General features: G+C 42.2%; 1 protein-coding gene across 1 annotated transcript in view; it reads left to right on the top strand.

Annotated features, from left to right (window-relative positions):
* The first annotated feature begins 1,053 nt into the window (after positions 1–1,053).
* LOC143988729 (uncharacterized) overlaps positions 1,054–14,430 on the top strand; it is a 64,393-nt gene continuing 51,016 nt past the window's right edge. Inside the window, exon 1 of the mRNA XM_077488522.1 lies at positions 1,054–1,214. The gene's annotated coding sequence lies outside the window, so the exon portion shown is untranslated. The remainder of the gene's footprint in view (positions 1,215–14,430) is intronic.

Genomic DNA, 14,430 nt, shown 5'->3' with positions numbered 1-14,430 from the left:
TGCAATAAAGAGAACCTGTCACTTCAACAAACGATCACATAGGGGCTTGTTAAGTGAAAAATTTATAAAATAAAAACGAAAACCATCCCCACCAACCCCGATATCTGCATGTGAATAAATGTTTTTTTTTATCGTAATTATTCCAGTACTTTCAAATAGTTTTATATTGTTCTATTAAAAACTGTTGATTTTTTTCCTATTTTGTCTGTGTTATTTTTTATACCACTATTTAAAAAATGGTCATGGTTGGAGGAATTAAAAAAAATAAATAATAATCTAAGGATCCAGGGGGCATAGAAATCTCAGGACCAGAACGCAGAAAAATATTACCATAAAGCAGGATAAAATGTATTTTTGTGTTATAAAAATTAGACAGCTCTCTCATTCAGTTATATAGCTACTAAATTAGACACATGTCCCAGAAGGCATTCCTGTCCTTCTTAACATGAATATCTTCTTTAGCATAAACCAACTAAATATTAAAGGGTTAAATAATTAATCTGAATGAGGATATCTTCTTATCCTGACTCTGTCCTCTCTGTCTATAAAGCAGTCTGTAAGTGTACTACTGCTAGCTGATCATTGATTTAGTGTAGTGTTCTCTACTGGTGGTGACTCGTGGTTCTCTTAGTGTACTGTGTTCTAAAAACTGATATGATTCTTTCACTCGTTAACTCGGTAACTTGTACGATTCTTTAACTCGGTAACAAGTACGATTCTTTAACTCGGTGTACTGTTCGATTCTTTAACTCGGTGTACTGTTCGATTCTTTAACTCGGTGTACTGTGTACTCCTGGCTCTTGTTTTAAGTTTGTATCCAGTTCCTGAGTGTCACTGTGCTTAGAGTCAGCTAATTGGTTGCAGGGAGGGGCCGAGCTCTCTCACTCTAGGATCATATTACCACTGCCAGCTCTGCTGCTCTGCTATGTACTGAGTGCAGAGTGAACTGTTTCAAACGAATCAGTTCACTGAAAAGAATCGATTCATCCAGTTCACTAAAAAGAACCGGTTCAAAAGAACGATTCGTTCATGAACTGGACATCACTAGAAGCCTCCGCCCGGTGCTGCACCATGGCGGCCAGCGCCAAACGGAAGCAGGAGGAGAAACACCTGAAGCTGCTGCGGGAGATGACCAGCCTCCCTCACAACCGCAAGTGCTTCGACTGCAACCAGCGCGGCCCGACCTACGCCAATACGTCCTGCTCCGGCATCCTGTGAGTATGTGTGTACCGTGTATGTGTGTACCGTGTATGTGTGCCCCTCACTGACAGGCCCGACCCAGGCCTGACACACTGTCATCATACAGCTGTACAGCTACAGGTTATGTGGGCCCTCCATTCATCATCACATGTACCCCTATTAATACCGGGGTCCCCTCCCTACACCGCCATAGGAATCAATGGGGGGCACATGACTTCATCATCACATGTACCCCTATTCATACCGGGGTCCCCTCCTTATACTGCCATAAGAATCAATGGGGGGCACAGGACTTCGTCATCACATGTACCCCTATTCATACCGGGGTCCCCTCCTTATACTGCCATAAGAATCAATGGGGGGGGGGGGAACAGGACTTCATCATCACATGTACCCCTATTCATACCGGGGTCCCCTCCTTATACTGCCATAAGAATCAATGGGGAGCACAGGACTTCGTCATCACATGTACCCCTATTCATACCGGGGTCCCCTCCTTATACTGCCATAAGAATCAATGGGGAGCACAGGACTTCGTCATCACATGTACCCCTATTCATACCGGGGTCCCCTCCTTATACTGCCATAGAATCAATGGGGGGCACAGGACTTCGTCATCACATGTACCCCTATTCATACCGGGGTCCCCTCCTTATACTGCCATAAGAATCAATGGGGGGGGAGAACAGGACTTCGTCATCACATGTACCCCTATTCATACCGGGGTCCCCTCCTTATACTGCCATAAGAGTCAATGGGGGGGGAGAACAGGACTTCGTCATCACATGTACCCCTATTCATACCGGGGTCCCCTCCTTATAATGCCATAGTAATCAATGGGGGGGAGAACAGGACTTCATCATCACATGTACCCCTATTCATACCGGGGTCCCCTCCTTATACTGCCATAAGAATCAATGGGGGGCACAGGACTTCGTCATCACATGTACCCCTATTCATACCGGGGTCCCCTCCTTATACCGCCATAAGAATCAATGGGGGGGGAGAACAGGACTTCGTCATCACATGTACCCCTATTCATACCGGGGTCCCCTCCTTATACTGCCATAAGAATCAATGGGGGGCACAGGACTTCATCATAACATGTACCCCTATTCATACCGGGGTCCCCTCCTTATAATGCCATAGTAATCAATGGGGGGGAGAACAGGACTTCATCATCACATGTACCCCTGTTCATACCGGGGTCCCCTCCTTATACTGCCATAGTAATCAATGGGGGGGAGAACAGGACTTCATCATCACATGTACCCCTATTCATACCGGGGTCCCCTCCTTATACTGCCATAAGAATCAATGGGGGGCACAGGACTTCTTCATCACATGTACCCCTATTCATACCGGGGTCCCCTCCTTATACTGCCATAGTAATCAATGGGGGGGGGCACAGGACTTCATCAAATGTACCCCTATTCATACCGGGTCCCCTCCTTATACTGCCATAGGGATCAATGGGGGACACAGGACTTCTTCATCACATGTACCCCTATTCATAGCAGAGTCTCCTCCTTATACTGCCATAGTAATCAATGGGGGGCACAGGACTTCATCATCACATGTACCCCTATTCATACCGGGGTCCCCTCCATACTGCCATAGTAATCAATGGGGGGCACAGGACTGAGGGGTGTCATGTTACTTCTGATTCACTTTCAGCTGAGCAAAGGGGTGTCCTCCATCCATACTGGGGCCCCCTCCTTATGCTGGCGTATCATTGTCTATACTAGTACTGCATTAACCGCTTGACCTCTTGAAGATTTACCCCCCCCAAATAAAATGTTTCATCCTCCCCCCCCCCCCATAGCTTTCTTTTCATGGAATTTGAGCACCTCTGCCTTTTTTTTTTGCGCTATAAACAAAAACAAACCATAAAAAAAAAAAATTTGAAATATCCAAAATAATTTAAAAAAAAAATATTTAGACCAATTTGTATTCTGCTACATATTTCTGGTAAAAAAATCTCTATTAGCTTATATTGATTGATTTTACGCAAAAGTTATAGCGTCTGAAAACTATGGGATATTTTTTATTACTAGTAATGGCGAGCAGCAACTTATAGCAGGACTGTGACATTGCGGCTGACAAATTGGACACCTGACACTTTGTGGGAGCCAGTGACACTAATACAGTGATCAGTGCTACTAATGACACTGGCTAGGAAGGGGTTAAACGGGTGATAAAAGGGTTAACTGTGTGCCCGGGCAGTGTTTATGTACTGTATGTGCTGCTTTTACTAGGGGAAAAGAGGGGATTTATTCTTTGCTTTGCAGGGATGCATATTCCATCCCTACCACCTTGAGAGAATGACGATCTGCCTTGTTTCCATAGGGAGATTGCTGGTCCGTCTCTGTCTGATCAGCGGGTGTTGGCAAGCATCAAGTCTGCAGTACCCACCGATTGGCTCCCACTGTATGTAAACACAGCGGGAGCGAGCTGCCGGTGGTAATGTAATTCATTGCAGCTTGGCAATCATTAGATGTGATGACAGCATTATTTTTATCCTCTGTTTTCACCTGGTGATCTGGCCAATAACGCACCACCTGTATTAGTGGGATGCAACTCTGGATGAAAGAGAACAGGAGCCACAGCAGACAGCACCATTGTCAGTCTAGGGGGAGGGTAGCGTTAGATGTACTAGCAGATGTAAATACACTAACAAATTAAGTGGTTGTAAAGACTTATGGTTGGTTTTTTTTCCCCTTGAAGCGGAGTTCCAACCAAAAGTGTAATTTCCACTTTAAGTACTACTTGTCCCCTGACATGCCACAATTGGGGGCTGGGTTACCTGGTTTGGAGTGGGACTTCATGTCACACATCCTCCTTCCGTCTTCCTCCTCCTCTCCCCTAGGTGACCCCTCCTGGAAATCTTCTGGGACATGTGACAGGTCTCAGAAGATTCGATTTCCTATATAAACTGCGGGTGTCTGCCAATTCCCTATTATCCAACAAAGACAACGTCTTGTCTGCGCGTGTATGACACACATGCGGCCCTCTGTAAAACTCCACCTCCTGCAGTGTGTAATGGAGGCAGTGGGGGTCCTATGTCATTCTTACCTAGGTGAGGAAGTGTCAGGCTGCAGGAAAAAAAAAGTATGAAATGTTTCCAAAAATGAGGAAATGTTCTTTAACCACTTCCCGACCAGCGCACGACGATATACGTCGGCAGAATGGCACGGGCAGGCATATTGGCGTACAGGTACGTCGAATATTCGATGCCGCCCTGCCATCGGGAGCGCGCCACCGGCGGCTCGCTCCCGCGCTGGTCGGGACCCCCGTGAGTCCGGTCGCGGGACCCGCGGACTCGATCGCCGCGGGCATCCCCGCGATCGTCTCACGGAGCAGCCGAATAGAGGAAATGCTGTGTAAACAACATTTCTCTATTCTGCCTAGCAACTAGTGACGCTGATCTCTGCTCCATGTGATTGGAGCAGAGATCAGTGTACACTAAATGAAAGCCCAACCCCCCCACAGTTAGTAACAGACCTCTAGGAACACTTAACCCCTACACTGCCACCCACTGGTTAACCCTTTCACTGCCAGTGTCATTTACACAGGAATCACTGCATTTATATAGCAGTGATTACTGTATAAATGACAATGGTCCCAAAAATGTGTCAAAAATGTCCGATGTGTCTGCCATAATGTCGCAGTCACAATAAAAATCGCTGATCGCCGCCATTACTAGTAAAAAAAAAAAAAAAAAAATTATTAATAAAAATGCTATAAAACTATCCCTATTTTGTAAACGCTATAACTTTTGCGCAAACCAATCAATAATCGCTTATTGCGATTTTTTTTTTTTCCAAAAATATGTAGAAGAATACGTATCGGCCTAAACTGAGGGAAAAAAATGTTTTTTTATATATTTTTGGGGGATATTTATTATAACAAAAAGTAAAAAATAATGCTTTTTTTTTCAAAATTGTTGCTCTATTTTTGTTTATAGCGCAAAAAATAAAAACCGCAGGGGTGATCGAATACCACCAAAAGAAAGCTCTATTTGGAAAAAAAGGACATCAATTTTGTTTGGGAGCCACGTCGCACGACCGTGCAATTGTCAGTTAAAGCGACGCAGTGCCGAATCGCAAAAAGTGGTCTGGTCTTAGACCAGCAAATTGGTCCAGTCTGAAAGTGGGCAATTGTGTAATGAGGAAGGAAACAGAGAAGCCGTTTAATGGGTGAAGGTCTACTTTAAGTTCTGGGGGTGCCTGTAGTGACCACAAGCGATGGTGCCATGTATAACCAGAATGGAAGAGTAAGAAGTCTCCAGCACGCCTGAAGATGTGTCCACAGTTTTTTGTTGAAGTATCATATTCATGTCACACGGGTGTCACTGCCATGCCAATATTTTGGGTTCTTCTTCCTGAGTCTTGTGAGGCATCAAAATATTGGTATGGCAGTGTCACCTACATGACACGATTTTCATACTTGTACAGTAAATTGTGGAAACACATCTTTGGGAGTGCTGGAGACGTCTTACTCTTCCATTCACATTATTTGCCTGGTGTCTTGTTTGTCAGTGCAGGTACCCCCTGGGTAGAGATGAACCCCAGGATGAATACAGGGCCACATGTCATATACTTGGGGATTCCACAAAAGGCAACAAGTAACAGATGGCGGAGGAATGGCATTTTATTTTCCTGCCTGTCGGTGGTTTTACCCTTATAATGATTGTATGGACAATGGTATTTCTGCACGCTCAGTGGAGCATTCTATCCATTGTAGGGTTTTCCTGGGGATCATCCCTATTACTGGGGGTGTGTATGGGTATTCTTCATTTGTTTGTCAAGATGTTGTACTGGGACATCTATTATTGTGGTAAAGGTTTGTATAGGGCTTGGTTCACACCTATGCAGTTTGCTTTTGTGCAGTGCTTTTTGCAGTGCATTTAAAAAAATGAAACTCATAGTAAAAACCCACTACATGCTTTGCTGCAGCTTTTCCATTGAAGTCTATTGAACCAAGAATGCAGTTTTGCATAAGCGAGTCCCTGACCGTTTTCAGAAAGGCAGCGGCTGAAAAAAAGCATAGATGTGAACGTGTGCCCATAGGAAACCATGTTTAATTAAATGTAGTTTGTTTCTGCAAAAAAAGCACGCATTGGTGTGAACCGATCCTTATTGTATTACTGACAGAGAATGTCACCTGTCCACACACTGCTTATTAGGGGTTTGGGGTATTCTGTATTCATGTTTTTTTAATTGGGATCTTTACCCTTTTATTAGAGGTAACAAATATATTTTTAAGGGGCTGCATGTTGTTTGAGGTGTGTCAGGTTATTACATTGACATTACACATGCTGGTTATCTTGTCACTTAGTCACCTAATTATTGGATTGTAATTTAGTATTGGACATGCCACAGATAATAGCTTTGGTGTGTTTTTGAATATTGATTTGGTCATGGTTTTTGACCATTGAATTATGCTGTGCTTTGTGTAATGAAGCTTCATTTGAGTAATTGCTCTTTAATTCTATAAAGGGTGGCACAATGGCTTAGTGGTTAGCCATATGCTTTGCCACACTGGGGTCCTCGGTTTGGTTTTTCTATACCTCTGCAAAACTGGAAAAGCAGAAAAGGGAGAACAAACCACAAGCTAGTGAATTCAAACCAGAAGAACATTGAATTTGTGGTTAGGCGTGCTGGTAAAGATCCAACATTTCTTATGATTGCAGGGGGTGCCATCCACCAATTCATTTAGAGAACCCTGCATTAAAGAGGAAGTAAACCCTGGTGGGTTTTACTTCCTCTTTATTTCCCTGCAAAGGTAAAGCATAATGGATTACTGTGCACCGCATCATTCTGGCCAAAATGAGAATCACTATTTTCTTGCTTAGAATAAAAAGATCACGATTCTCTCAGTTTATTTTTTAATTCATTTTAGTAATTTTTTTCCAAAAAAATTGCATTTGAAAGACAGCTGCGCAAATACAGTGTGATATAAAATATTGCAACAGCCGCCATTTTATTCTGTATGGTCTCTACTAAATATATATATATATATATTATAGTGTGTTTGGGGGTTCTAAGTTAATTTTCTAGGAAAAAAAAAAAGAAAAAGATTTTTAACTTGAAACCAACAAAAGTCAGAAAGTTTTAGTAGTTAAACTTTCTTCATTTACAGGCAAAGTCTATTCCATTGACAAATTATTACAATATTTATACTTGGTTCCACTACTAAAGAATGTTGTGATTCTTGGCAGACTACTCGGTTTTTCTCTTTCTTGAAGAGATGAAAACGTGTGTCCTGTAACGCCCCATTGGCCACATATGTCGTGACCACTGTAATAAAAATGTATACAGTGCTTTGCGAAAGTATTCGGCCCCCTTGAACTTTTCAACCTTTTGCCACTTTTCAGGCTTCAAACATAAAGATATAAAATTTAAATTTTTTGTGAAGAATCACCAACAAGTGGGACACAATTGTGAAGTGGAACAAAATCTATTGGATATTTTAAACTTTTTTAGCAAATAAAAAACTGAAAAGTGGTGCGTGCAAAATTATTCGGCCCCTTTACTTTCAGTGCAGCAAACTCACTCCAGAAGTTCAACGAGGATCTCTGAATGATCCAATGTTGTCCTAAATAACTGATGGTGATAAATAGAATCCACCTGTGTGTAATCAAGTCTCTGTATAAATCAGGGCTCGACAAAACCCGGGCGCCAGGTCGCATTTGCGACTAGAATTAGCGACCTGGGGCAGCACAGCTGGGGGTATCCTGCCTCCGTGGACCCCCGCCCGGCGTGATCGCTGGCAATTGAGCCCCCGGCTTTGAGGCCTTCTGCTGTCCTATGGTTCCTTCTGGAATCTGGCGCCCTCTTGTGGTGGCCGTTGGAATTACAAACCAGCAATGCTAATAGGGCTTCCCCTGCTTGCCGGCCTAAACATATATATATATATATATATATATATATATATATATATATATATAATTTTTTTTTTTTTTTTTATTCTAACACCCTAGAGAATAAAATGGTGGTCGATGCAATACTGTTTTGCACAGCGGACTTACAAGCGCACTTTTTTTGGGAAAAAATTTATGGAAAAAAAATAAGACAACAGTAAAGTTAGCTGAATTTTTTTTTATATTGTGAAAGATAATGTTACGCCGAGTAAATTGATACCCAACATGTCACGCTTCAAAATTGTGCCCGCTCATGGAATGGCGACTAACTTTTACCCTTTAAAATCTCCATAGGCGACATTTAAAAAATGCTACAGGTTGCACATTTTAAGTTACAGAGAAGGTCTAGGGCTAGAATTATTGCTCTCACTCTACCGATCGCAGCGATACCTCACATGTGTGGTTTGAACAACGCTTTCATATATGCATTCGCTTCTGCACGCAAGCATGGCGGGACGGCGCGGTTTAAATTTTTTTTTTTTTCTTATCTCAACGTTTTATTTTTATCTTTTCCACTTTTTTTTTTTTTTTTAAAGAACAAAGTGTGTCACTTTTATTACTATTACAAGGAATGTAAAAATCCCTTGTAAAAGAAAAACACATGACGGGTCCTCTTATATATGAGATCTGGGGTCAGATAGACTTCACATCTCATATTTACACTAAAATGCAATTTAAAAAAAATGTGTCATTTGATAAAAATAATATAAATAAAATGTCCCTCTAAGAGCTATGGGCAATGACTTGGAGACAGGTGGGGGGCTGGAGGCTATCTTCCCCTCACTCGTCTCCATGTCAGGCCAGGGACAGGTCGCGATCGCTGTCACGGACCTGGCTCCCAAGCTTTAAACATCCCAAGGAGCACTGTGCAAGCGATCATTTTGAAATGGAAGGAGTATCAGACCACTGCAAATCTACCAAGACCTGGCCGTCCCTCTAAACTTTCAGCTCAGACAAGGAGAAGACTGATCAGAGATGCAGCCAAGAGGCTCATGATCACTCTGGATGAGCTGCAGAGAACTACAACTGAGGTGAGAGAGTCTGTCCATAGGACAACAATCTGTCGTACACTGCACAAATCTGGCCTTTATGGAAGAGTAGCAAGAAGAAAGCCATTTCTCAAAGATATCCATAAAAAGTCTTCTCTAAATTTTGCCACAAGCCACCTGGGGGAGACACCAAACAAGTGGAAGAAGGTGCTCTGGTCAGATGAAAGCAAAATCTGACTTTTTGCGCACAATGCAAAACGATATGTTTGGTATAAAAGCAACACAGCTCATCGCCCTCAACACACCATCCCCACTGTCAAACATGGAGGTCGCAGCATCATGGTTTGGGCCTGCTTTTCTTCAGCAGGGACAGGGAAGATGGTTAAAATTTAGGGGAAGATGGATGCAGCCAAATACAGGATCATTCTGGATGAAAACCTGTTGGAGTCTGCAAAAGACCTGAAACTGGGACGGAGATTTATCTTCCAACAAGACAATGATCCCAAACATACAGCAAAATCTACAAAGGAATGGTTCACAAATAAACGTATCCAGGTGTTAGAATGGCCAGGTCAAAGTCCAGACCTGAATCCAATCGAGAATCTGTGGAAAGAGCTGAAAACTGCTGTTCACAAACGCTCTCCAGCCAACCTCACTGAGCTCGAGCTGTTTTGCAAGGAAGAATGGGCAAGAATTTCAATCTCTCGAAGTGCAAAACTGATAGAGACATACCCCAAGCGACTTGCAGCTGTAATCGCAGCAAAAGGTGGCTCTACAAAGTCTTAACGCAAGGGGGCCGAATAATTTTGCACGCCCCACTTTTCATTTTTTTATTAGTTAAAGTTTCAAAAATCCAATAGATTTTGTTCCACTTCACAATTGTGTCCCACTTGTTGGTGACTCTTCACAAAAAATAAAAATGTTATATCTTTATGTTTGAAGCCTGAAATGTGGCAAAAGGTTGAAAAGTTCAAGGGGTCCGAATACTTTCGCAAGGCACTGTATGTATCTGAATTAACGATGAACTTGATAATGACCTGAGAGTATAAATGTAGTATCACTATTATAGTGAAGTCCATGACATCGTGGACATGGATGCAAACAGGACAGATAAAGAAGAATGAAGGTGAAGAGGGAGATGAAAACGGGAAAAAGTGAAAAGGGGGAAAGGGAAAGAAGAAAAAGAATGTGTCCCTCGGTGTGCCTCATTGACCATGTACAGCGAAGCAACCGCACTAGAAATGAAATGTATATAGGTATAATGGTAGTATAGAATGATAAAGTGTAAATGTCTTCATAGTATCTATGTTGTAAACTGAAATGAAAACGAGAGCACAGACAAGGGTAAGCATGGGAAAACATAAACGTGAGAGAGACCAAGATAGAGAAAGGAAACAAGGAAGTAAGATATGTGAGCAAAAGAAGTCCTGCTGGTTGGTAAAGGTATGGTGAAATACAGATATGACTGATCGCAAATTGAATGTGCAAGTGCAGTGAAGTAGAATAAAGTGAAGTGATAAGTATCTGCATTGTGCTTACCCATGTGTAGGACCTCTAGCAAGTGAGAGGACGATCCAGGTGAGAAAAGAAAAAGCGTTCGCCAGGTCAGAGCCCCAACTTATATCCCCAAGCAGAAGCGACGGGCTACGCCGCTAACGCCATACTCAACGTGGCTATAGTACAGTTGGCCTCCAGCCAACGAGATGGTGCACAGCACACCAACCGTGGAGCCACCACAATGTGGAAGTCCCATGATCGGTGCAGAAGCATGGCGCCAATGCAAAGGTGGCCCCTCCAATTCAGAAGTGAAGGGGGGGGATAGCAGGTGGGAGGAGACCCCCCCCCCCCCCTATTTATACATTGCAGCTCCCGGAAAGGAGAAAAATAAAACGTGATTAATTGCAGTATAATCCATAATTTACATATTTTCCTCCAGTGAAACTGTAAAACTGTAAACAAACACCTCCCTTATATATAGTATATGATTAATGGCTGAAAGGTGAACATGGCTGCTTTGTAGTCAAACATAAAGTGATGTGTTATTAAAGTGAATAGCAGTCATGAAAGTCCTTGTTAGTTGCTATGTGGTATGGGCAAGCACTGAAGTATGTATTATGCTTGTATTTTTCTTTGCTGGTGGATTTTGTTTAGCTGACATCTTTGAATGGTGGCTGGTTGCAGTGATATTAAACACAGTGCTTTTATTCAATCGTTTCTGTTAAGAGAAGAAAACTTGTATCAATTAATTCATAGCTTGGTGATTTGCTGTCATTAGTGTGCTCATGTGAATCCATGTTGTATGTTGGGCATTTAGTCTTTGCAGAGTCACTAATCCTCAGGTCCTAATCTAAAAGCCTGTATTTATTATTATTTTACAGCTGTATGTTCCCATTTATGGCAGTACTTATTAAGATTACACAGCACAGAGGTTAGCTTCTCTAGCTGAGCTGATTGGCAGCTTTCATAACCTGTATGATTATAGAATGTAATAATATCCTTACTGGTCACATGATTTATTGATTGCTTCATTGTGTGTAGAGTTTAGTATTTAAATAGGGGAAAACAACAAGAAAGTAATAACTATTTCAAGAAAATTATGTATATGTCTCTATCAAGGTACCAGGATAAGGACTCTTAGGCCGGGTTCACACTATTGCGAATTGGATGCTGATTTCCCCCCAAATTCGCATACCAGGAGATTGTGACGGTGTCTCTATGGAGCCGGTTCACACATCTCTCAAGCGACTCCGGTGTGAATTGCTCAGGAGTTTTGTGCGTCTTTTGGTCCATTTCAGGTCCAAATTCAGCCAAGAATTTGGGCTGAAATCGTACCTGAACTGGTGAATGGTCCCCCTGTGGTGAGCTGCTCCGTTCCTCAGTGTGAACCCAGCATCACTCTTCTGCTTCCTGCAATGCCAAACCATGTTCTGATTCAGAGTCCTCTGTGGCTGAAGTGTCTATCGAAACTAAGGCCTCACGCACACAGGATGCCTTTGCTCCAGATGAGAAAATTAAGTTCACTTTTACAAAAAAAATGCACATTTTGTTCGGGGACCTCTAAAGCATTTCACTCACGGGCCTGCAGAATGTATATCTTCCCTCCAATATGGGCAGGCAGTTACACACTGACTGGAAGCTAACAAGAAAGATCAACAGCACCCATGGTAGTTTAAGAACTGACAGCTGCAAAGGCTGTCAGGACTTGTAGTTTTCCCATTCACAGAACACTGAATAATTGATGCGGTTGGGTGAGCTGAGCCCCGCTCGGCTATGTTTTTCTTAGATTGTAACAGTAAGCAGGGGGAGAAGATCCCCCCACTCACTGTCAAAACGAGGGATTCAGGGGGTGCAGGGGCCAGTGCAATTGTAACATGTCACATCCTAAATATGGGTGTAAAATGTTACAAAAGATGAACTTATCCTTTTAAAAATGACTCCTAAAGTCACTTTTTTTTGTGTTTGGCATTAAGGCATTCTGTTGGCTTGATTATTAATTTAGTCTGGTCATTAGAATACATTACCATGCAAACGCACCTAAACTTGTCTAGCGTTTGTGTGTTTATGTGCATTTGGCATTTTATTTTCTTATTTTTTTTCTCTCCCCGCTAAACACATATGTGTGCATGGACATAGACTACCTGTCTCAAAAAATGATATAACATTCATTTGGGCACATTGTTGCATGAGTAATTGTCAAACTATCACTGCACTGGAGAGTTTTCCAGACTGCTACTCAAGTAGTTAATGAAAATGCAAGCAAGTAACATTAACTTTTATAGCGCTTTTTGATGAAAAGTCTAAAGCTCCTTGCACCTGAATGCAAAAGACCTGCGTTTCAGCTGCTTGTCCCTGAATGCAAAGGAGCTAGAAATATGAGCACCACTCAGTACAGCATTCAGCCAATGAAGTGTAAAAAAAGGGACACTTAATGGCCCTTCATGGCAGTGAAGTGCTCTGCGCCTACTGTGCAATGACATGCAGAGCAGTGCAATATTATGAAATCTGCTGCATAATATCATACAGCTTTGGAATGCAGGTTAACACCGTGTTCTGCTCTATACTGTTTGTTTCCTGTATGTCATTGCAGTTACCTGCATGTCTCCATGAGAAAATACACAGGAAACTGCATATAGTGTGATTGGATCCTAGAGTGAAAGAAAAGTCTAAATGTGGCAATTCTTAAATATTAACATGATTAAAAATCCTGTGTGTATGTATGTGTGTGTGTGTGTGTATATATATATATATATATATATATATATAATATCTATCGTGCTTACTGGTTTCAATCCACTCCAGTCACATGATCCTGCAGCTCCAGGGACTCTGAGTCAGTTTTTGGCAGCTGCAGGGGAGAGGAGGGAGCACAGACAACATCTGGTCCTATGGGTAGTGTAACGGTCCTTAGAATTACAGCTATCGAGCGATTTCCTACACAGGGCAGTGATCATGTGACTTTATTAGAGAAGATTGAAAATGGGTAAGTACACAGATCTTTTTATTTTTTATACAAGTGAGGCAGGATGGGTCGGAGGAGGGAGGGAACACTTTAAAAATAGCTCTAATTGGGGATTTCTTCCACTTTAACTGTAAACGTTGTGCCCTTACGACATTGCTAATATTCCTAGTTGAAGAGTATGTCATTCAGATTTTTGCATGTTTGTAGTTCAGGCATTTGCTTTCCTTGTAAAACGTGGCTGTACCATGTCCTGAGGGCAAGGTGAAACATTTCACAACACAAGTTTGTGTATGCTAGGGACCATTCACTTCACACTGAATGTTTCCACAATAATGTTTCCACAATACAGACTGCAGTCTGTTGGCTCCTGAATGGAGAAGCTCATTACCATCCTGCCCCACAATACACTGACTTTGGCATTGCGTCTTTGTGCCTCTGTTCCCATGAACTGGTCACTCTCCCAATCCACATCATACTATTCGGAAGGAGAAGCCCAAGTGCTAATTAGCTATTGAAGTGGCTTTAATCCTGGTTTTCCTTCACAACATGTGATGTGTGATGGTTTGGCAGCCATAGTGCACATTTATGTTCTGTGCCCAATGTTTCTTCACAATGCACTGTCACTCTGAATTGGTGTTTTAGTGAAATTCAGAACTTGGTTTTGTCAAATGTGTTTGTCTGCATGAGCCAGCTTTCTGGGGAAAGCAATGTAAATGGAACAGATAACATCTTCAAGCGGATAATTAGAAATACTGATGGACAAGTTGTTCCTGGCACGCAGAATATTGGATGTTTTTGGTAATATATTTTTCTCTGCTGTTCAAGTGAAATTGCATGTTTCATGTAGTAAAGATCTG

Source organism: Lithobates pipiens, unplaced genomic scaffold (assembly GCF_037356315.1).
Source record: "Lithobates pipiens isolate NorthernLeopardFrog02 unplaced genomic scaffold, aLitPip1_a1.2 Scaffold_18, whole genome shotgun sequence".
Taxonomy (NCBI): domain Eukaryota; kingdom Metazoa; phylum Chordata; class Amphibia; order Anura; family Ranidae; genus Lithobates; species Lithobates pipiens.
Note: the sequence above shows the minus strand (reverse complement) of the source record. Positions and strands in the feature narration are given on the sequence as shown.